Source organism: Podarcis bocagei (assembly GCF_964188305.1).
Source record: "Podarcis bocagei genome assembly, chromosome: 5".
Taxonomy (NCBI): domain Eukaryota; kingdom Metazoa; phylum Chordata; class Lepidosauria; order Squamata; family Lacertidae; genus Podarcis; species Podarcis bocagei.
Genome location: NC_138129.1, coordinates 1,295,740 through 1,318,778, shown reverse-complemented (window position 1 = coordinate 1,318,778; position 23,039 = coordinate 1,295,740). Strand labels below are relative to the sequence as shown.

General features: G+C 42.6%; 1 protein-coding gene across 1 annotated transcript in view; it reads right to left on the bottom strand.

The window, feature by feature from the left end:
* The window catches only part of LOC308588311 (uncharacterized protein), a 185,902-nt gene that overhangs the window by 146,664 nt on the left and 16,199 nt on the right, over positions 1 to 23,039 (bottom strand). The gene's annotated exons all lie outside the window — the stretch shown is intronic.

Genomic DNA, 23,039 nt, shown 5'->3' with positions numbered 1-23,039 from the left:
GTATTTTATTCTGATGTTTTATCCTATGCTTGTTTCTTTGTCCTTATTTGCTCTAACAATTATCGGTTTAAAAAAAAATCCTAACTGCTATTTTATTTATATGTTTGGTTTTTTTCTCCACGTCTGTGACCGTAATAAAGTTCATTCATTCAGCTTATACCGGTATTTTGTAGAATCGTAGAACTGCAGAGTTGGAAGGGGCCACAAGGATCATGGAGTCCAACCCCTTGCAGCCCAGGAATATTTTGCCCAACATGGGTCACATGCTCTACCGACTGAACTATCCCCATCTCTCTACTGATATGTCATGATGATGAAAAGAAAAGAAAGTATCGCCCAGCTAAATCATCAGAAGGCGAGCTGTTGTGCTGATCATAGTGGAAATTTGCTTAGCTATTCCCCCAATTGGACTTTCAAGATGAGACATGAATCCGAATCTCCTAAGGCAAAGTTCACTGAAAACCCTGCCCACAAGCAGTGGGAGAGTCTTCTAAACTTGATAGGGGTTGAAAGACGTTAGAAGTGCTTTTTGGTTAAAAGGTAGAGAGCCAGGGGAAGGAATCCCCAAGGCAGAACAGAGCAAGACTATGACTTCCCCTTATCAGGACACTAGATGTCTGCTGCTGCTGCAGCTTAGAATAGCATTCCCTTTCTCCCGGCTGCAAGAAGATTCAACCAGATTAGAGAACGGGGCCCAAAGGAATTTCAATAGGGACCAGTGCCAGGTTCTGCAGTTAGGCAAGAAGAAACAGATGCACAAATATAAGATGGGGGATACCTGACTTGCAAGCAGTACATGTGAAAAGGATCCAGTGGTCTTGGTGGACCACAAGCTTAGCATGAGTCCACAGTGTGGCGCAGCAGCAAAAAAAGCCAATGCTATTCTAGGCTACATCAATAGAAGTAGAGTGTCCAGATCAAGGGAAGTAATTTGTTGTTGTTCTTTAGTCGTTTAGTCGTGTCCGCCTCTTCGTGACCCCCTGGACCAGAGCACACAGCTGTCCATGGAGCTGCAGGTCAATTCTGTGTCCAGGGCAGCTGTTTATCAGCTCCATCCGATACACAGGCTGAGACCCTCCCTGCCCACAGACTGTCTCGCCAGAGTGGTGCGTGCTCTGGTTATCTCCCGCTTGGACTACTGCAGTGCGCTCTATGTGGGGCTGCCTACAACTAATTCAGAATGCGGCAGCTAGACTGGTGACTGGGAGCGGCCACCAAGACCACATAACACGGGTCCTGAAAGACGTACATTGCCTCCCGGTACGTTTCCGAGCACAATTTAAAGTGTTGGTGCTGACCTTGAAAGCCCTAAACAGCCTCGGTCCAGTATACCTGAAGAAGCATCTCCACCCCCATCATTCTACCCGGACACTGAGGTCCAGCTCCGAGGGCCTTCTGGTGGTTCCCTCATTGCAAGAAGCCAAGTTACAGGCTTAGGCACATAGCTGTCAGCTTTTCCCTTTTCTTGCAAGGAATCCTATTTGGAATAAGGGAATTTTCCTTAAAAAGGGGAAAACGTTGACAGCTATGCTTAGGCAACTGTAGGAAGGTGAGGACCTTCAGTCCTCAGAATCACCTCCTTGGGGCAAGACCTACAGTGGATGCTTGGGTTGAGAACCTGATCCATGCAGGATGCACGTTCACAACCCACAGCGTTCGCAACCCTCATCTGCACGTCTACGTATGAGCGGGTTGCGATTCAGCTCTTCTGCGCATGCGCAAAGCACGATTTAGTACTTCTCCACATGCGCAACCGCCAAAACCCAGAAGTAACCCATTCCTGGGTTAAAGGTAAAGGTACCCCTGCCCGTTCGGGCCAGTCTTGCCAGACTCTAGGGTTGTGCGCTCATCTCACTCTAGAGGCCGGGAGCCAGCGCTGTCCGCAGACACTTCCAGGTCACGTGGCCAGCGTGACAAGCTGCATCTGGCGAGCCAGCGCAGCACATGGAACGCCGTTTACCTTCCCGCTGGTAAGCGGTCCCTATTTATCTACTTGCACCCGGAGGTGCTTTCGAACTGCTAGGTTAGCAGCAGCTGGGACCGAGGAATGGGAGCTCACCCCGTCGCGGGGATTTGAACCACCGACCTTCTGATCAGCAAGTCCTAGGCTCTGTGGTTTAACCCACAGCGCCACCCGCGTCCCATTCCTGGGTTACTTACTTATTAATTAACTTATTCCTGACCGGCTTCAGGCACCCACCCTGACATCTCCTTTCCCACTCCCCGCACTCCTACCGCACGTAGCCAAGATTGCAGGCGCAACGTAGGTGACGTGGTTTGAAAGTCTGACGTGCCACACCCCACCCTCGGCCACAACATGACACCCGCATGACATTTCCCCCTCTCCGCATTTGGGCCTTGACTTGCATTTCACACGCACCAATGCCTTCAGCTAGAAAAGCTGGAACGATGCACTAATTCAGTTAGACAAGCTCTTCCGGTGGAGCCACGGACCCGATGCAAGCGGGACTTTCTCGGGAGAGAGAAAGTCCAGGTTCTCGAGGGTAAAAGGGGGTGCTACAGGGCGCGGTAGCCCCCCAAAACCTCTCTGGAGGGAAACCAGAGGGTCAGGAGCCCAGCGGAGCCATCTGCAGATCACCCGGCCGTCAGGTAACTCCGTAACAGGAGCGAAGAGAAGGGCGGACGGAGAAAGCAGGCACCGGGGAAGCCATTGTCTCACCCTCGAGAGCGCAGCCCCAGGCTTGCAGGGCGAGTGATCGATTCTCAAAAATAAAGAATCTAAGCCAAATTTGGATTTTGGAATATAATTGGAGCATACAAAAGGAAGGCTTTGGGAAAAGAAGGTGGAAAAAGAGGTCAGTTTTTATCTGAAATCGGAGAACAACGCAAGACTACAAGCGGAGCGTGGAGAGGAGGTTGGTAACGCAGCAAGCGGCTAGAACTTCTCCCTCTTAAAAAACTTGCTAAAAAACCTGAAACCGCTGCAAAAAGTAATAAAGAGTTGCACAAGAAGGGAATAACTAAAGGAGGGAGCAGAGGGTAACTATTTTATGACTTTAAAAGGCTCTCGATATAACGAAGGGTCTGAAGGAAGTAAAAAGAAGGATACTTCTCAGTACTTTCACTTTCAAGAAAACTGCGCAACAAAGTAGAACTTTTGTGCCCCCATTTTAACGGAAAGATAGAGTTACCCAGCTATAAGTAAAATACGGAAAGTCAAAACTAGGCAGCATAAATTACTGTCTCACTATTTTTTACCCCTGCTTTCAAACAAATTTAACTGTTTAAACACAACAGGAAAGGACTGTGTTTGAACAAAGGCTTTACCTTCACAATTGGTTCCTTTTTATGTGTATCCGAGGAATGAAATGAAAAAGAGCTGCCTAACAGGCTGTATGAAGGACACTATTTTTATTTGGAGTTAAGTGAACCAGGATTTGAACTAACAAACTACTCCCTGTTATTTTTACTCATCATTTTTATTTTTAATTTGATAGGGGAACAGTCTGGACTATTAAAAATTATTTTGCTCTCTTCTCCCCTCTAACTGTTTTGTACAGCTGAAGTTAAATTTGATATTTTTAAATAGGGAGCCCTTGGCAACTTTTGGGTTTATTTTTGGATAGATTCTTCTGTTTGTTTTTTTAAAAAATAATATTTATTAATAGTTTTCAGAATTATAAGAAGAAGAAGAAAACATTTAAAAACAGCACTATAATAGATAAAAAAAGAAAAAACACAAAAACCAATACAACAATACAACAAAAAGATAAAAAGAAAAAAGAAAACAACACAAATCCCAGATTACATATCTAAAACTTCCATTTGCTTGTTTCATTGACTTCCTCACACCTCCCTTTCTGTATTCTAGTTTAATTAGTTATTTCAGCAAATTCTTTCCATCTTTCTCAATTTTTGTTAAAAAATTTATCCTAACCTAATTTAATCTAATAATTAACTCAACCAATCCTTTCCATCTTTCCCCATATTCTATTATTCACATTACCTTAATTAATTTAACCTTATCTTACCCTAAAACACCTTAAAGCAAAGCTTGAATCTTAGTTATCAAATATACATTACTCCTGATATCATTTCTGCTAAAGTCACATAGTTTCATTCCAACATTTTCCCTAATATTCATTAATTTTTAGCCAATTCTCCAAATAGAAAATTTTCTTTATAGATTTTCTTCCAATCTTCATCCAACGTGCCTTCTTCCTGGTCTTGGATCGTGTCAGTCCTTACTGTCCATTCCATCTAATCCATCAACCTGGAAGCCTTATGTCCGAGGCCCTTAAGTCTCTTCCATGTCCCTTCTGCAGATCTTCTTCTTCTTGTTTATACTTGCCCTTTTCATAGAATCATAGAATCATAGAATCATAGAGTTGGAAGAGACCACAAGGGCCATCGAGTCCAACCCCCTGCCAAGCAGGAAACACCATCAGAGCACTCCTGACATATGGTTGTCAAGCCTCTGCTTAAAGACCTCCAAAGTAGGAGACTCCACCACACTCCTTGGCAGCAAATTCCACTGTCAAACAGCTCTTACTGTCAGGAAGTTCTTCCTAATGTTTAGGTGGAATCTTCTTTCTTGTAGTTTGGATCCATTGCTCCGTGTCCGCTTCTCTGGAGCAGCAGAAAACAACCTTTCTCCCTCCTCTATGTGACATCCTTTTATATATTTGAACATGGCTATCATATCACCCCTTAACCTCCTCTTCTCCAGGCTAAACATGCCCAGCTCCCTTAGCCGTTCCTCATAAGGCAACGTTTCCAGGCCTTTGACCATTTTGGTTGCCCTCCTCTGGACACGTTCCAGTTTGTCAGTGTCCTTCTTGAATTGTGGTGCCCAGAACTGGACACAGTACTCCAGGTGAGGTCTGACCAGAGCAGAATACAGTGGCACTATTACTTCCCTTGATCTAGATGCTATACTCCTATTGATGCAGCCCAGAATTGCATTGGCTTTTTTAGCTGCCACGTCACATTGCTGGCTCATGTCAAGTTTGTGGTCAACCAAGACTCCTAGATCCTTTTCACATGTACTGCTCTCAAGCCAGGTGTCCCCCATCTTGTATTTGTGCCTCTCATTTTTTTTGCCCAAGTGCAATACTTTACATTTCTCCCTGTTAAAATTCATCTTGTTTGTTTTGGCCCAGTTCTCTAATATGTCAAGGTCGTTTTCCTTGTCTTTTGTTGGTCTCTTTCTTAGTTTCTTTCCTTTCTCATTGAGGGGTAGGCCTCTGGGGGATTCCAAGCCAAAATTGTCTCCATCTCCCTTCATCAAACCCGCCCATTCCCCACAGTCCCACTCCCCACAATCCTCAATATAGTCCAAAAAGTATTTAAAAGTATATTCCAAGGTCTCTCCAACGTTGGGAACCTCCTCAACTCCAGATGCCCCCTGGCCCACTCCAACTTCAATCTTCAATGACAACGGCTCATACTCCTGTAGAGCCTCGGGACTCTCCATTTGTATTATTTGGGGTGCAACCGCATCCTCCTCCATTATCTTCTGCACTTGCCCAGTCAGTACAGATTCATGAGTTGGTCCCTGGATAATTTCTGTATCAATATTCCCTATTTGCCCACAGTTATTAACTGCAACAGTCAAATCCATTTTCTCATTCATCAAGTCCATCTTCTCATGCATCTGTTCCAGCAGGGCACTTGTCTTGCATAAGGCAAGCACCCATTCTTCTTTCCAACTCATCTTTAGTCAAGGTCAGAAAAGCCTGTTCCCACGGTCTTAATCTCACATCTGTTGAGCCCTCAAATGTACTGCAGCAACAATTTGACATGCTCCCTCTAGAGGAGGCAATTTCTATTTGTATCCATTTTTTTAGGCAAGTCCAACAAAGGAAAATTACTTTCGTTTTTCAGATATTTTTCAGATATTTTGTTTCTTTAAGATGCAAAAGGCAACATTGAAATCAGCTTGTTTCTCTTCTTTAGCTATCTGTCAAAATATTCCATTGACAGTCAATGAACCTCTCCAACAATTTCTGTCTCTGACACCCCGTTCCCAGGTTAGAGACGGTGGAAACTTATCCTTCTTTACTCCCTCTCCTGCTAGGGTTGAACAAAGTCCCCCCCCCTCTCCTGCTTCCAAGGGGGTTTCAGTAATTCTAAATGAAGGAAATTTAGATTTTTTGACAGCTTTCCAGGCTTTAGCTTACAAAATTTTTGCTTTAGTCTATATACAAAAAGCGGAAGGCAGACTTCCTGTTTTAAACCTTCCTGCTTCGTTACCAAATTAAGAAATTTCTTGATCCAATTTTCCGTTTCTACTCACAGGTACTTATATTAAATCCAATTGTCCACAGGAAAAAGTCAGTGCTCTCCAGCAATGGCTATGCGGCTTCACTCTGTGAAAGTAGCAGTCAGTTAGCAGCACCGCGCTTCTCACCCCACTTCGCTCCGGAGCCCCTAAATGGGATTCCCTGCGAGTAGGGGGGCGCTCCTGGTGCCCTGCCAAACCCCATGTTCCCAGGCTTCTTCCGCCTGGGATTTCTAGCGGGTCCCCACCTTCGCCGCGGCAGGAAGACCCAGTTTCCACGAAGCCCGTTCCTCCGAACGGAGGAACTCCGCCATTCACCGATGGCGCTGACCCGGAAGTCTATTTTTGGATAGATTCTTCTGGACATCTCCTCTTATTTCCTCTCTTGGGATATATTGGATACTTTTGGACTCCCTTATCAATACCTTCAGTAATTTTGTCCATTTAATTGGATTATCTTTATTGGATTACAATATACAGCTATTGGACTTTATTGGTTACAACTAATATACAGATATTGGATTACAATAATTTGGGCAACACTATAATTGGGAGACTTATTTGTTCATAATAAACCGATATGGATTTAGCCTAAGTGGTGGCAAGAAGAAGGAATAAAGGAAGAAAAGCATTGGTGTGGGATTGGCCTCTTCAAAGTTGAAATTTATAGGTTAATAGGTATTCCGCCATACAAGCAGAAATTATATTGAAAAAATTTATTTAGTAAAAATTTGTTTATATAAGTTAATTGACATATAAATTTAAGTGTATGAGAATTTAGATCTTTTTATGTCTTTCTCTATCTTATATATCATTTGTGGAAAAATGTTATAATGATTGCATATTTGGATTGAACATTTTATTATTATTGACTGCATATTAGGCGCTTGGATGCTCATTATAATGTCTCATACACAAAAGAAAGGGGGTGAAGGGGGAACACCGGCAGAGAGGAGAGGTTCAAAACAAGAATCGGACCTCAAAGGGGAGATCATGAAAATGTTTGCAGAGGTTAACTCCAACATCAAGAAGAGCGAAAAGAATATAGAAGCGAAATTGGAACAAATGGATAAGAGAATGGGCCAAATGGACAAAAAAATTGACGCTACAGTTAATGAGCTGAAAGGGCAACTGAAGGACGTGAGCAAGAGGACACAGAGCTTGGAAGAGGGAATGAAAAAGACAAGAGTGGAAATGAGGGAGATGAAGAAGGACGAAGAGAGAATATGGGCGGGAATGTCAGAAATTAATAAAACTCAAGAGGAGGTCTGGGACGCGATTTCTATGAATGTACTCAGGCAGAGAGAAGTGAATTTAAGATTGAGACCTGTCCCACCCAGAGCTGCAAGGAGAAAATATTAAAGAGAAATTAATGAAAGAAATTGCACAATGGATGGAGATGGATATAGAAGAGGTGACAAAATCTGTGCAAAGTGCATTCCGATTGAAGACAAGATCAGCTAAGGCAAGAAAGTTGCCAGGAGACTGCCTGGTTACCTTTAAGGATAGGGAGATGAGAAACCAGATTATCCAAAAGAACAGAGAGAAGAGACTGAATATCGAAGGAAATTATATAACTATTTTTAAAGACATACCAATTAGGCTTCTCAAACGGAGAGACCCATACAAACCAACAGTACAGATCCTAAAAAAGAACAACATAGAACTCAGGTGGGAATACCCGGAAGGGATCTCCTTTCTCTACAAAAGTAAAAGACATAGATTCACGAGCCTGGAAGAATTAGGGAAATTTTTGAGAAAATACAAAGAGCTACAAAGCGAGGACAAAGAAGCAAGAGGAGTGGAACCAGTAATGGAGGCTGCAGGAGGAGTGGATCCGGAGGAGATAGAAAAAGTAAAAAAGAAAGAGGAAGAAGAGGAAGAAGAAAAAGAAGAAGAGGTAGACGGATTATAAAATTTATAACAAAGAATTTAAAATGGCTAAAATGGAGCTGAATTTATGGACTTGGAACATGAATGGGATTAACGATAAAAAAACCAAAATAAAATTGAACAACATTTTAAAAAGAAAAATTTGGATATTATCTGTCTACAAGAAACTCATGTGGCGAGAAGGCACAAAAAAAATTAATAAAAGACTGGGAAATGAATTTATATCTTCAGGTAAGAGTAAAAAGAGAGGGGTAGTTTTGTATATCAGGAAAAATATTGAAGCTCAACAAATCTTTAAAGACGAAGAAGGCAGAGTTATGGCAGTTCAAATAAAGTGGCAAGGAGAAAAAATAATAATTGTCGGGATCTATGCACCAAATGGAAATAAGACAGAATTTTACAAAAATGTAGAAGAAAAACTGTTCGAACATATGGATCAGAAAATCATAATAATGGGAGACCTGAATGGAGTGGTGTCAATGGAAATGGACAGATTGAAAACAACTGGAGTGAGTAAAGATGTAAAATTACCCAAGACTTTCTTTTCAATGATAAAGATCTGTAATTTGATTGATATTTGGAGACTTAGACACCCACTGGAGAAACAATTTATGTTCTACTCAGAACCAAACCAATCTCTGTCAAGAATAGACCAACTTTGGGTCTCAAATGAATTAACTCCAAGAATCTCGGAAATTGAAATACAACCAAGAGTGATTTCGGATCACAGTGCAATAAAATTTGAATTAAAGGGCTTTGAAGAAAGAACGTTTAGATGGAGAATGAACGACTACCTGTTGGATGATCAGAAAGTAGTAGAAAATGCTCAAAAGTATTTGTCGGAGTCTTTTTTGAATAATTGCAATAAGGGAACAAAAATGAATATGGTATGGGACGCCAGCAAAGCAGTGATGAGAGGATTTTTTATCCAGCAGAATGCTTTGAAAAATAAAAATAGAGAGAAGAATAAGAAGGAAATACTAAAACAGATAATGGAAAATGAACAAAAAATTATTTCCAGCCAGACCACGGTATTTTTGCAGGATTGGGTCCTCTGGTGAGGAACTGTAGTCCGGAGGCTTGGGGTCTGGACCTGCTGGCAGGGCAAGGATTGGAACAAACTCTAACACAGCAGGCTGGATTAATGAAGCTGAAGGTTGTGTTGGCAATGCAGCCAGGGAGATATTTTTTGGTGATAAAGAGCCCATAGCGTAATGAACCTTGCACCATGCATTTAAAATCCGAGTACTGATGCTGGGGAGCTCATGAAAATGTTCACCAATCTTGTCCCAAAGTTTTAATTCACATGTTCCATTCAAAGGAAACCAGGGATAATGTTCATCAATAGCCAGAATGAGCTGTATCAAATCACCCTCAGGAACTTCCAATTTGTTGGAGGAGAGGAGAATTTTTAAGTCTTTTAAAAATTTCTGTTGGGGAGTAGTCAAAGAGCTGCCCATTTTTCAAAAATCAATATAATAGAAGGGATCGAACTCACTGGGATCTTTCTAAGATGATTAGCGCTTGCAATCCTTGCCGGACGTAGTGAGTCGATGATAACCACTGCTTGGATCGAAAATCCTCTCACAGTTTCTTTTAAAATCCTCTTAGTCTGCCTCAGACTGTTTGCTTCAAGTTGCTTCTTTTTTCTCTTTTAAAAACCTCAGCCGTATCCTTTTATTCTTCCTCAGAGAGGGCACCACTTGTCGGAGCCAGCCGTTATACAAATGGTGCTTTTTAAGCATAAAATAAAGACACAGAAGCTAGCAATATTTCCATAGACGGAGGGCAGCTCAATCAGACTTCTCCGCTTCCTCCAGTCCTTTATTTCTTATTACCCTTTGTTCCTCTCCAGCCGCATGGCTGCATTCCAATGTCTCACGTTACCTACATCCGGTCAAGCTTTAACCCACCCACAAACGATATAGGGTTACACCGCCCAGAGGGGGGGGGACATAACTCCATATGAGGTCATGCATTCCAATACATTGTAAAGCTCAGAGTGCTGGTCAGCCGAGGTCAGGGGGCACCCTGCAATATTACAAGCCTTTACCATGGCTATGACTCCCACATTCTATTAATTGTTTCAGCAATTCCTTTTTTTATGTATGCAACAACAGCAGCAAGAACACTCATCGTGAAATATTGGAAGACACAAAATTTACCCACCAGGGAAGAATGGCAGATGAAGTTGATGGACTACATGGAATTGGCGGAAATGACTGGCAGAATCCGAGACCAGGGAGAAGAGTCGGTGGAAGAAGATTGGAAAAATTTTAAAGACTATTTACAGAAATACTGTAAAATTAATGAATGTTAGGAAAAGGTTGGAATGAAGTTATTTGGCTTTAGTAAAAATGTTATAAGGAATAAAGTATAAATAGATTAATAGAGTATTAAAGGGGAAAATAAGGTTAGAATGTGTTAAGACAATTCTAGGATAGGAAACAGAGGAAGATGGAAAGGAACTGCTGAAACAATTAACAGAAGTGGAATACAAAAAGGGAGGTGTGAGGAGGTCGAGGAAATAAGGGAAAGAAAGATAAGATGTTGAAATTGGATTGTGTTATAAATGGTTTTTGTTTTGTTTTGTTTTGTTTTGTTTGTATCTTTTTTTGCATTGTATTGTATGTTTTTTTCTTTTTTGGTGTTTTGTAGTGTTATGTTTAATTTGTTGGAAAATTAATAAATATTATTTTTAAAAAGAAAAAGAAAAAGGGGGGGAATCTTGTGTCTTCCAATACTTCGCCATAAGTATTCTTGCTGCTGTTGTTGCATACATAAAAAAAGTTCTATCCTTCTTTGACACCAATTGGCCGACCATGCCCAGGAGGAAGGCCTCTGGTTTCTTCAAGAAGGTATACTTAAATACCTTTTTCAGTTCATTATAGATCATTTCCCAGAACGCCTTAATCCTTGGGCACGTCCACCAAAGGTGAAAGAATGTACCTTCAGTCTCATTACATTTCCAACCTTTATTGTCGGGCAAATGGTAGATTTTTGCAAGCTTGACTGGTGTCATGTACCACCTATAAATCATTTTCATTAAATTTTCTCTTAGGGCATTACATGCCGTGAATTTCATACCTGTGGTCCATAACTGTTCCCAGTCAGCCATCATTATGTTATGTCCAACATCTTGTGCCCATTAAATCATGGCTGATTTCACCATTTCATCCTGAGTGTTCCATTACAACAGCAAATTATACATTCTTGACAAATTCTTGATTTTTGGATCTAACAATTCTGTTTCCAATTTTGATTTTTCCACCTGGAAACCAACTTTTTTGTCCAAATTGTATGCCTCCATTATTTGGTAATAATGGAGCCAATCTCGCACTTAGTTTTTCAATTTTTCAAAGCTCTGCAATTTTATTCTGTCTCCATCTTGTTCCAGAATTTCACAATATTTCGGCCATTTGGCCTCCATATTGAGTTTTTTCTGTGCCTTCGCTTCCATTGGTGACAACTATCTTGGGGTTTTCTTTTCTAACAAATTCTTATATCTTATCCAAACATTAAGCAATGCTTTTCTAACAATATGATTTTTAAACGCTTTATGTGCTTTTACCTTATCGTACCACAAATATGCATGCCAGCCAAATGCATTATTGAAGCCTTCTAGATCCAACACATCAGTGTTTTCAAGAAGCAGCCATTCTCTCAGCCAGCAAAAAGCAGCTGATTCATAATAAAGTTTAAGGTCTGGCAGGGCAAATCCACCTCTTTCTTTAGCATCAGTTAATATCTTAAATTTTATTTGAGGCTTCTTGCCCTGCCAAACAAATCTGGAAATATCTTTCTGCCACTTCTTGAAACAATCCATCTTATCCATAATTTGCAATGTTTGAAACAAAAACAACATCCTTGGCAACACATTCATTTTTATCACAGCAATTCGGCCTAACAATGATAACTTCAAATTTGTCCATATTTCTAAATCCTTTTTCACTTCAATCCAGCATTTTTCATAGTTATTGTCACGGGAATTGGGGTTGCTTGTGTGTAAACCTCTAGCTGTTCCAAACTGCTTAGGGGTGGGTTGTGTCTTTCCCTGACTGAGCAGCCTGGGTGCTGCTGCTGCTGCTCAGTCGCTTGACGAATCCTCCAGCATAAAAGCTCCTTGACGGACAACCTCCGCCTCACCTCTCTGCGCGTAACCCTTCTGCGCAGAGTGGGTGTGCCCAGTGGTGCCCCTCCACTCTCTTCACTGCCTTCAGTGCCAGAGTCTCGGAGCCTATCCTCCGAGGTGCTTTCTCCCTCTTCCTTCTTCCTGGTGTCACCTGGACATTCTTCCCCAGATGACCTTCTCTCTCTACCCTTACTCGTTGCTTCTTCTGCAGAATCGGGAAGCACCGCCTCTCCCCTCTGCTCCGATGTCAGTTCCCTGACAGTTATCCTTAAATAAATTCACATTTTTAACAGTCATGTTAACCCCTAAATATTTCACTTTCTTAACCAATGTTAGTCCTGTCTCCTCCTGAAACTTCTCTCTCTCATTCACAGTTAAGTTTTTCTCTAAAACCTTAGTTTTCATCTTATTCAACTTAAAACCTGCTACCTGTCCGAATTCTTGAATCAGTTCCAATACCCTTTTAGTACTAGATTCTGGCTCCTGTAAAGTCAATACTAAGTCATCAGCAAATGCTTTCAATTTGTGCTGTTTAGCTCCCACTTGTATTCCTGGGATAACGGCAATATATACAGAACAGAAAGTGAAGCTGATAGTAAACAACTATACTACAGAAGACATCAAAATAACCAAGGGTACAAGGCAGGGATGCCCATTGTCTCCATTATTATTCATTATGGAGCTGGAAGTTTTGCTAAAATCATTAAGGAAAAATGAAGATATAAAAGGGGTGTCTATAGGGAAAAATGAATACAAAGTTAAAGCATTTGCGGATGACTTGGTAATGACGTTAGAAGAACCAGTGGAAAGTGTCAAAAGAATCTTAGAAGAAATAGAGCAATTTGGTCGAGTTGCGGGATTCTATCTCAACAAAAAAAAGACAAACATAATTGCTAAAAACATGAATCAAGAATTAATTGAGGAAATACAACAAAGGACAGAGATAGAAGTGGTGAACAAAGTGAAGTATTTAGGAATATGGTTAACCCCCAAGAACATTGATTTCTTTCAAAACAACTATTTACCCATGTGGAATCAAATAAAAAGGGATTTGGAGGTGTGGGGAAGATTGAAACTGTCCTTTTGGGGGAGAATATCTACAATAAAAAAGAGTGTGCTACCAAAGATGTTATTCCTTTTCCAATCATTGCCGATAATCAAGGGGGCATCAATTTTTAAAGAATGGCAAAAAATAATTTCAAGATATATCTGGCAGGGCAAGAAGCCAAGGATTCAGTTTAAGTTATTAACAGATGCGAAAGAAAGAGGTGGCTTCGCCCTGCCAGACTTGAAATTATATTACGAAGCATCATGCCTCTGTTGGATAAAGGAATGGATCAAATTAGAGAATGGAGAGTTGTTAGATTTAGAAGGATATGATAACAGATTTGGTTGGAATGCATATCTATGGTATGAAAAGAAAAAAATTCACAAAGGTTTCGAAAACCACATCTTTCGAAGATCACTGATAGAGGTGTGGGAGAGATATAAGAATTTGTTGGAACCTAGACTCCCCCATTGGATTTCACCATTAGAAGTGATGAGTGTGAAAAAAATCAATATGAGGGGGAGGTGGACAACATATGGAGAAATGGTAATAAGAGAGGGGGGGAAATGGAAAATGAAAACTTATGAAGAGGTGAAAGAATCTGTTTATGACTGGTTACATTACTATCGGATCAATGAAATGTTTAAAAAAGATTGTAAAATGTGCGGGTATGAAGGTAAAGAATCAAAATTTCAAGTGGAGGTATTGAACAATGAGTATAAAAATCTGTCTAAAATGTATAAAATGTTGCTGGAGTGGCATGCAAATGATGAAGAGGTAAAAGCAGTAATGATACTGTCAGAGCTGCCTGAGGTCCCAGCTCACAAAGGACCAACGGCAGTTCGTTGTTATATACAAAAGTCTTTATTGAAGTTCATTTTCACTTTCACATCCGTGGCGTGCAGCTTTACGTCTGAAACTCTAGACCGCTGAAGCTCCATCTGAATCTCCTCCCCCCAGACACCAGTTTAAGACTCTAGCCTTGCTCCACCTCTTCCTTTGCTCTTTCCTCCTCTGGCTCCACCTGTCAGCTGGGGTCTCGCCCTTCCTAGACTCTTCTGACGCTGAATCCCCTGAGTCTTCCCCCTGCCTCCGGCGGGCTTTAGGACCTGGTTCCCAATCCGGGTTTTCTGCTGTCCCACGCGCCTGTACATTCGAACTTGGCGCACGCGCCCAGCCGGCAACCTTCCTCCTGACCGTTACACTGCTCCTGTCACTGCTTCCCCCTTTGGGGAGGCTAGCTGGACCTGACCTCCCCTCCGTTCCCCCACTCTCCGATAGAGGCGTGGTCAGCCCTGACTCATCTTCTCTCCCTGCTGGAGGAGACGCTGGCCCTGACACATGGGACTCTTCCCCCCCCCACTACGCTCTGGTGGGGAAGCTGGTCCTGATTTCCAGCTGCTGCTTTGGGAGTCCCCGCTGGCCCCTTGTTTCTGGTGTGTCCCCCCTGGGACACCCCTTGCCCTGACCATCGGCGCCTCCTTCTGGGAATCTTCTGATTCCCTGGAGAATCTCATGGAATCTCTCGGGTCACTGTCATACTCCCCTACACTGCCCTCAGATTCTTCCCCTTCACTCTCCATTTCCTCTCTCCCCTGTGCCTCTGTTCCTGAGCCCCTGACATCCATCCCCCCTCGAAGCCCCCCCTTCCCCCCTCCCCCTCTTCGGGTGCGGGTTCCGGGTGCTCCAGTGCTGTGGGGGTGAGTGCGGGATACCGTTCTTTCCCCCAGGTGTGCAGCCGGCCAGCTGGATCCGGCCAGCCCGTAATGGGCTCGTCGACGTCGATCTCCTCCGCTTCCATCTCCCTGCATTCGTGCTCGAACCCAGGATCCTCCTCCAACACGTCCATGTCCTTCCCTCCCCCTGTTACCTCGGGTGATGCTGCGTGTAAGGGCCCCTTTAGCAGTTCCCTGCTCCACCCCACCTCCGGTTGATTGTCCCACCAATAAGAGCGGTCTGTGCCAAACCCTGAGAGTGATCCCTCTGGGGAGCTTGTTTCTGGCGCCGTTTCCTCAGCTGATGAGAACCCCTGGAACGTGCTGGCTGAAAGTGTGAGTGTGTTTAGCTCCGACCTGCACTCCTTTAACCTGCTGGTCTTCCCTTATCATGTTCAGCAACACCTCCAGAACTGAAATAAAAAGTAATGGGGAAATTGGACACCCCTGTCGTGTTCCTTTTTCTATCTTAAGTTCCTCCGTCACTACATTATTTACAATCAATTTAGCTTTTTGCTCAGAGTATATTGCAGCCATACCATTCTCAAAACCTTGACCTACCCCCATCCCATGAAGATTCTTTATCATAAAACTCCAAGAAATATTGTCAAAGGCTTTCTCCGCGTCCACAAAGATCAATACTGCTTTAGTGTTTATGTTCACCTCTAACTTTTCCAAAATGTCTATCACATTCCTTACATTGTCTGCTAGGTGTCTTTTAGGGAGAAAGCCTGCTTGGTCCCTATGGATCTTCTCCATCAACACTTTTTTAAATCTTTTTGCCAATATGTCTGCAAAAATTTTGTAATCCACATTAAGTAGTGATATTGGGCGGTAGTTCTTCAGTTGAGTCTTTTCAGTCTCTGTCTTTGGTATGAGTGAGATATATGCTTCTTTCCACGATTCAGGTGTCTTTTTTCCCTCAAGGATCTCATTACAGACTTCTTTTAGTGGTTGAATCAGCCATTCCTTCAGCGATTTGTAGTATCTTGAAGTCAATCCATCTGGTCCTGGAGATTTGCCCAGTTGCATATTCTGAATGGCAGCCTCTATCTCTTGTTCTGTTATTCTCTGGTTCAGATCCATCTTACTTTGATGAGAGATTTTTTGTAATCCATATTTATCAAGGAATTTATCTATATCTTCTTCATTTTGCGGGCCTTGAGTATAAAGTTTTTTAAAATAACTCAGGAAGCAATTTCTAATTTCATTGGGTTTAGATATATTCTTTCCATCCACTTCTAGGCTAGTAACTGTATTTAGTTTCTGCCTTTTCTTCAATTGCCATGCCAGAAGTTTGCCACATTTATTTGCTGATTCAAATGTCTTTTGCTTCATCTGCTTTATCTTCCATTCAATCTCTAGGTTCATCAATTCCATATATTGTGTCTGATATAACTTGATCTCTCTTAAAATCTCCTGGGACTTTGGTTTTACTCTTAATTTTTTCTCTCCTTCCTTTATCTTTTCCAAAATCTTTTCTTTTTTCTCATTTTGTTTTTTCCTCTTTATTGAGTTTTGTTGAATCAAGAAGCCTCGCATCACCGCTTTGCTTGCGTCCCAGATCACTCTTTTCTCAACGTCGGCCCTCAGATTTATTTCAAAATAGTCTTTTAAAGTTTTTTGGGCCTTCGTAAGAATCTCCTTGTCTCGAAAGAGGGTGTCATTCATTCTCCATCTAAATTGACCAGTTGTTGTAAGTTTCATTTCCATCTTCACGGCGTTATGGTCGGAGCAAGTTTTTGGGCAGATTTCTACCTTCTTAATCTTTGGAGCCATACCACTAGTAATCCAGATTTGATCAATTCTGGTCCAGGTCATCATTGCTTGGGAGAAAAAGGTTCCCTCTCTCTCCAGAGGGTTCCTTGTTCTCCATATATCTATCAAGTCCATATTTTCAGTCATTTCAAAGAAAGTCTTAGGAAGTCTCCCTTCCTTACTAATTGTTAGTCTTTGTGCCTTGTCCATATTAGTGGAGACCACGCCATTCATGTCTCCCATAATTATCATATTGTAATCCAGATAGTCCGTCAAGGTTTCATAAAGTCTCTTAAAGAAGTCAGATTTGCCTTCATTTGGTGCATAGATTCCAACAACTAAGAGTTTTTCTCCTTGTACTTGTATCTCCACTGCCAAATATCTCCCTTGTTCATCTTTAAATATCATTTTTGGAGCCCATTTCTCTTTCACATATATTACAACTCCTCTTTTCTTAACTTTATCTGAAGAAACGAATTCTTGTCCTAGTCTTTTGTTTGTAAGTAGTCTCCTGTGGGCTCTAGTTATATGAGTTTCTTGTAGGCATATCAAGTCCAGCTGTTCTCTATTCAATATATGAAATACTTGTCTTCTCTTCAAAGGCCCATTGAGCCCATTACAATTCCAACTGAGGAATTGCAGAGCCATCTTGTTATTTTCCTAAAGCTCCTCCAACAGCTCCAAGTTGTTGCTCTTCTTCTGATGGTGGTAGTTTTGGTCCAATCGAGAGATTCAAAATATCTAGTGCTCTCCTCTGTTCTGCAAGTACGTCCACAGTCCCCTTCTGCAGGTCCTCCTGATTTCTTGCCAAGAATTTGTCTTTATCTTGAATTGTCTTTATTTTCACCTTCTTTGCCTTGTAGTCGAATGACAATCCTTGTGGAAATTCCCACCTGAAGCGGATGGAATTTTTCTTTAACAAAAGAACCAGGTCCTTGTAAAAGTTTCTTAAATCCAAAATGTATTTTGGGATGTCTTTAAAGATCTGTACAGTTGAGTTGCCAATTTGCAGGGCCTTTTCAAAATGTAGTCCTAATATTTTGTCTCTTTCCTCCTTGGATCTAAATGTAATCAGGCAGTCTCTCGGAGTCTTTCTGTCCTGCTTTTTACCCAGTCTAAAAGCTGTTGTAATTTTAAATTCGTCTTTCTCCAGATCCCAACAGTCCACAAACTCCCGTGTCAGGTATTCCGCAAGGTTGTCCCTCTCATTCTCCGGAATCGATCTTAATTTCAAATTTCTCTCTTTTCTCTGTAACTCCCACAAGGCCAAAGTTGCGTCATGCTCATAAACCTTCTTAGCAATCGGCTCTAATTTCTCTTGCGTCTCTCCAGCAGCAGCTTTAGCATCTTCGGCAATTTGACGTGTAGTAGCGTTTTCCTCCACCAATTTATTTATAGATTCTGTGTTCTGGTTTAGTCTTGCTGATATTTCTGTTAATTTTTGTGTATTTTCTGAAGTCTGTTTTGTCAAAGACTCCAGAGTTTGATTTATCTTGAGCAGAGCGTCTGTCACAGCTTCCATAGAGGCAGCTGCTCCTTTTTCTTGTTCTGTTGTTCCTGCTGGTCCTGGAGTTGCAGCTGAAATTGAGCCTCTTTTCTTTGTCTGTTGCTGTTGCAGCTGTTGTTGTTGTTGCCTGATTTTGGCTCTTGTGACAATCTCTTCTTGTGCGCCACTCATGTCAAGGTCACTTCCCACGGGAGCTGTTTCCCGTTGGAAAATTCCACTGTCCTAGGCCGTGCCGAACTTTACTTTACCCTCTAGGGGGAGCAAATCAAAATGGCCATAAAATAAAGTATCCAAGTACGAGAACAAAGGAGAATGTCCAAAGATATAAAAAAGAAAGATTAACACAGTCAAAGTCAATGTTACTAAAAGCTTGTAGCTGCAAATTGCCACAGTTTCCCAGTTTATGCTGTTTATTCTTGTAATATACTGTAACCAGTCACTGTGTAACTTTGTGTCACAGTATCACTCTGCAGGCAAAAGTCAGTTCAGTGACCTATTGTTCTAAAGAGGCAGGCCGTTTCGTACTTTCAATAGATAAGACAGCGGAGGATTTTTACTTCAGGTGAATCATGCAGTTATTAAAGTCTCATTCACCTCCCCTCTGCCCTGCTAGCTGGAGGGGAGATCTAAGGTCTAAGTGTCCGGTTTGGTTAATTAAAGAGCGGGTTTCAGCGGATGCAAGTTTAGAGTTCCGTTGCTTTCACTTTCATGCAGTCGGGGGGAGGCAGACTTCCTTGATTTAATCTCCCGCTTTTAGCTCAATTTTCAGAGTTTAAAGGGTCCCGATTATTTTTCAGCTCCTACTCACGGGAATTCAGTCCAAATTTTCTTTTCAGGAAGGAATCGGCGCTCTCCGCTTATGGCGACGCAGCTTCACTTCGCAGGCTGGGTAACGACTCTCAGCACCGCGCTCACTCCCGATGTCGATCCGTAGCCTTTAAAAAGGCTCTTTCACGGTACCGGGGGGTGCAAAGGTGTCCACCGAGTCTCCTTGTTCTCAGGCTTCAGCGCCTGAGATTTTAGGGGTCCCCCGCTCGCCGTAGCGGGTAAGACCCGAACTTGCGAAGCAGTCCTTCTCCGGAGCTCGGAGGCAGGACCGCCATTAAGCGCTGGCACCGACCGGAAGTCCGGTTACAAGTTAAGAGCGTTTGCAGATGACCTAGTATTGACTTTGCAAGAGCCAAACACTAGTACGAAAAAGGTTTTAGAAATAATACAACAGTTTGGCCAGGTAGCTGGATTTAAGTTGAATAAACAAAAAACCAAAGTCTTAGGAAAAAATTTAACAGATATAGAAAAGGAGAAGTTCCAAGAGGAGACAGGGTTGACACTGGTTAAGAAGGTGAAATACCTAGGGGTTTATTTGACATCTAAAAATGTGAATTTGTATAAAGACAATTATGAAAAATGTTGGTCAGAAATCAAAAAAGATCTAGAAATATGGTCAAATTTGAAATTGTCAATGTTAGGCCGAATTGCTGTGATTAAAATGAATGTATTGCCTAGAATGTTATTTTTGTTCCAGACCTTGCAGATTCTGGATAAGATGGAATGTTTTAAGAGGTGGCAGAAAGATATCTCGAAATTTGTCTGGCAGGGCAAAAAGCCCAGAATCAAATTTAAGATATTGACAGATGCTAAAGAAAGAGGGGGTTTTGCCCTGCCGGACTTAAAATTGTACTATGAGGCAGCAGCATTTTGCTGGCTGAAAGAATGGATGCTCCTCGAAAATACAGACATTTTAGATCTGGAAGGTTTCAATAATGCTTTCGGTTGGCATGCATATCTATGGTATGATAAAGTCAATAGTGCCTTTAAGAATCACATTGTTAGAAAAGCATTGTTTAATGTTTGGATAAGATACAAAGATCTGTTGGAAAACAAAACCCCTAGATGGGTCTCACCAGTGGAGGCCAAGGCAGTGAAGAAACTCAATATGGAGGTCGGATGGCCGAAGTATTGGGAAATCTTGGAACAAGATGGAGATAAATTCAAATTGCAAAGTTATGAGAAACTGAAGCACAAGGTACAAAATTGGTTTCAATACCATCAAATAATGGAATTTTTCAAACAGGACAGGAAAATTGGCTTCCAGATGGAAAAATCAAAATTAGAAACCGAATTGTTAGAACCTAGTACTAAGAATTTATCTAGAATGTATAACTTGTTGCTGAAATGGAATACACAGGATGAAACAGTCAAATCAGCTATGATTAAGTGGGCACAGGATGTCGGTCACAACATCATGTCAGATGACTGGGAATGGTTATGGAACACCGGTATCAAATTTACGGCGTGTAATGCCTTAAAGGAAAATATTATGAAAATGGTATACAGGTGGTACATGACCCCAGTCAAACTGGCAAAAATTTATCATCTGCCCGATAACAAATGTTGGAAATGTAAAGAGACTGAAGGTACCTTCTATCACCTTTGGTGGACATGCCCGAAGATTAAGGCTTTCTGGGAAATGATCTATAATGAAATGAAAAAGGTACTTAAATGTACTTTTCCTAAAAAACCAGAGGCCTTTCTCTTGGGCATTGTCGGCCAATTGGTGCCAAAGAGGGACAGAACTTTTTTTATGTACGCTACAACAGCAGCAAGAATACTCATCGCAAAATATTGGAAGACACAAGATCTACCCACTCTGGAAGAATGGCAGATGAAAGTGATGGACTATATGACATTGGCCGAGATGACAGGCAGAATCCGTGACCAAGGAAAAGAGACGGCGGAAGAAGAATGGAGAAAATTCAAAAGTTATCTTAAGGACTATTATAAACTTAATGAGTGTTAGAGTGTTGTGGTTTTCAGGAACAAAGGGATACAGTGATATAAGGTCAGAATACAGAGATGACTAAGATGACAGAGGTTGGAAAGTAACAATTGGGAGTTGCTATAAAATTATGGACATTGGGATGCAGAAAGGGGGGGTATGGGGAAGTCCCAGAAAAGAGGTTTATGAAAATATGTTATGAAATTATACGTGTATGTTTGTCTTTTTAAGTGTTTGTTTGTTTTCTAAAATTCTGTAAAACTAATAAAAATTTATAAAAAAAAAAAAAGAAAGTGTGAGTGTGAAAAGCCAGTCGTCGAAATAATCTGCCGGCATAGGTCTGTGTGGGAAGAGTGCATGGAACTCTTCTTTGAGGTAGTGCTCCTCCAGGGCATAGTCCGGTACCCACCTGTTGGCACTGGCCGGGGTACCTTCCCTGGCGAGGAGATATTCCACTCCCTCTTCCCCCCATCTCGAGTCTAAAATCTCCGTGACCTCGTTGAGTGGCGCCGCCCTCGGTGACTCCTCCCCTGTTGGCGATTTTCTGAGTGGGTCTGGTGCGTTCCCTGGCGCCTGAAACCTGTGGGGTTCCTTGTAGGGTGTGAGCACTGACCTATGAAAGACCGGGTGCATTCTGGAGCCCTCCGGGAGTGTCAACCGGAAGGCCACTGGGTTGATTTGTGCCTCGACTTGGTAAGGCCCTAGCTGCTTGTGTCTGAGCTTCTTCTTAGCTAACGTTCTGGCCGGCACTGCCTGGGCCGCTAACCAGACCCAGTCCCCCAACTGGATGTCTTCCCCGACTCTCCTGTGCCTGTCTGCCTGCATTTTGTAGGCATGTTTTGCTAGTTCCAAGTGCCTTCAGAGTTGCTCGTGGACCTCCTGTAACTCTGCTGCCAAATGCTCTGCACCCCGTGGCTCCCCCTCCCCCTTCGTCTCTAACCCCTGGAAGGTTCTGGGATGCCACCCATTGTTGGCGAAGAACGGTGTCACCCCTGTAGACCCGTGCTTCGTGTTGTTGTAGGCAAACTCGGCCAGCGGTAGGTAGTCCACCCAGGTCGAGGGCTGTTGATTCGTGTAGCATAGCAGGTACTGCTGCATGATGGCGTTGACCCTCTCCGCTTGTCCGTTGGTCTGCGGGTGTCGTGCCGACGCTGGGTGAGGACTGCAGGGCCTGCTCCCTTCCAGGGCCTTTTCCAACTGGCCCAGGGGGCGTGGCCCAGGCCCTTTCTCCCAGCTATAAAGGGACTCCTGCTGCAGGGAAGCCTCGGACCATCGGCTGGGTGAGGACTGCAGGGCCTGCTCCCTTCCAGGGCCTTCTCCAACTGGCCCAGGCCCTTATTTGGAACAAACTTTTGGGGAAGCTGGGAAGTGTTCTGCAATTGCTTCCCTGTTCCAATGTGTTTTAAAATGTCCTCAAGCAGTCGGTGGCAATTTAAATTTGTATTTCTTTTTTTCCTTTTTTCCCTTGTTGGGGGTGGGTGGGTGTAATGGATATTTGGTTGGGGATTAATTTTAGTAGAATTGTTCTGTTTTTGTTTTCTGTTGTTTTATTGGTTCTGTATAGTTTGTGTTTTGTTTTTAAGGGGCGGGATCAGGGCTGCCTGGGAGTGAGGCCCCAGCCAACACGATGGCTGGGACAAGTTCCACAGGGGGGGAAGCACTGGGACATCCGATCTCGGTGATCATGGGCAGGAGGCGGAGTTATGCTAAGACCAGACCATGTCATTACCGAGGAGGCAGGTTTAGTCGTTGTTTGAAGACTATCCCTGCCTCCGGGTCTGGCCTTGACCAGATGGATACTGGAATCAACAGGGGAAACCCACATAACCTGAAGGTGTTGCTGTGTAATGCCAGGTCAATGATGAATAAAACCACTGCCATCCACGACCTGATTGTGGATGGAGGATTTGACCTGGCTTGTGTGACAGAGACCTGGTTGAGTGAGGCAGATGGGCCTGTCCTT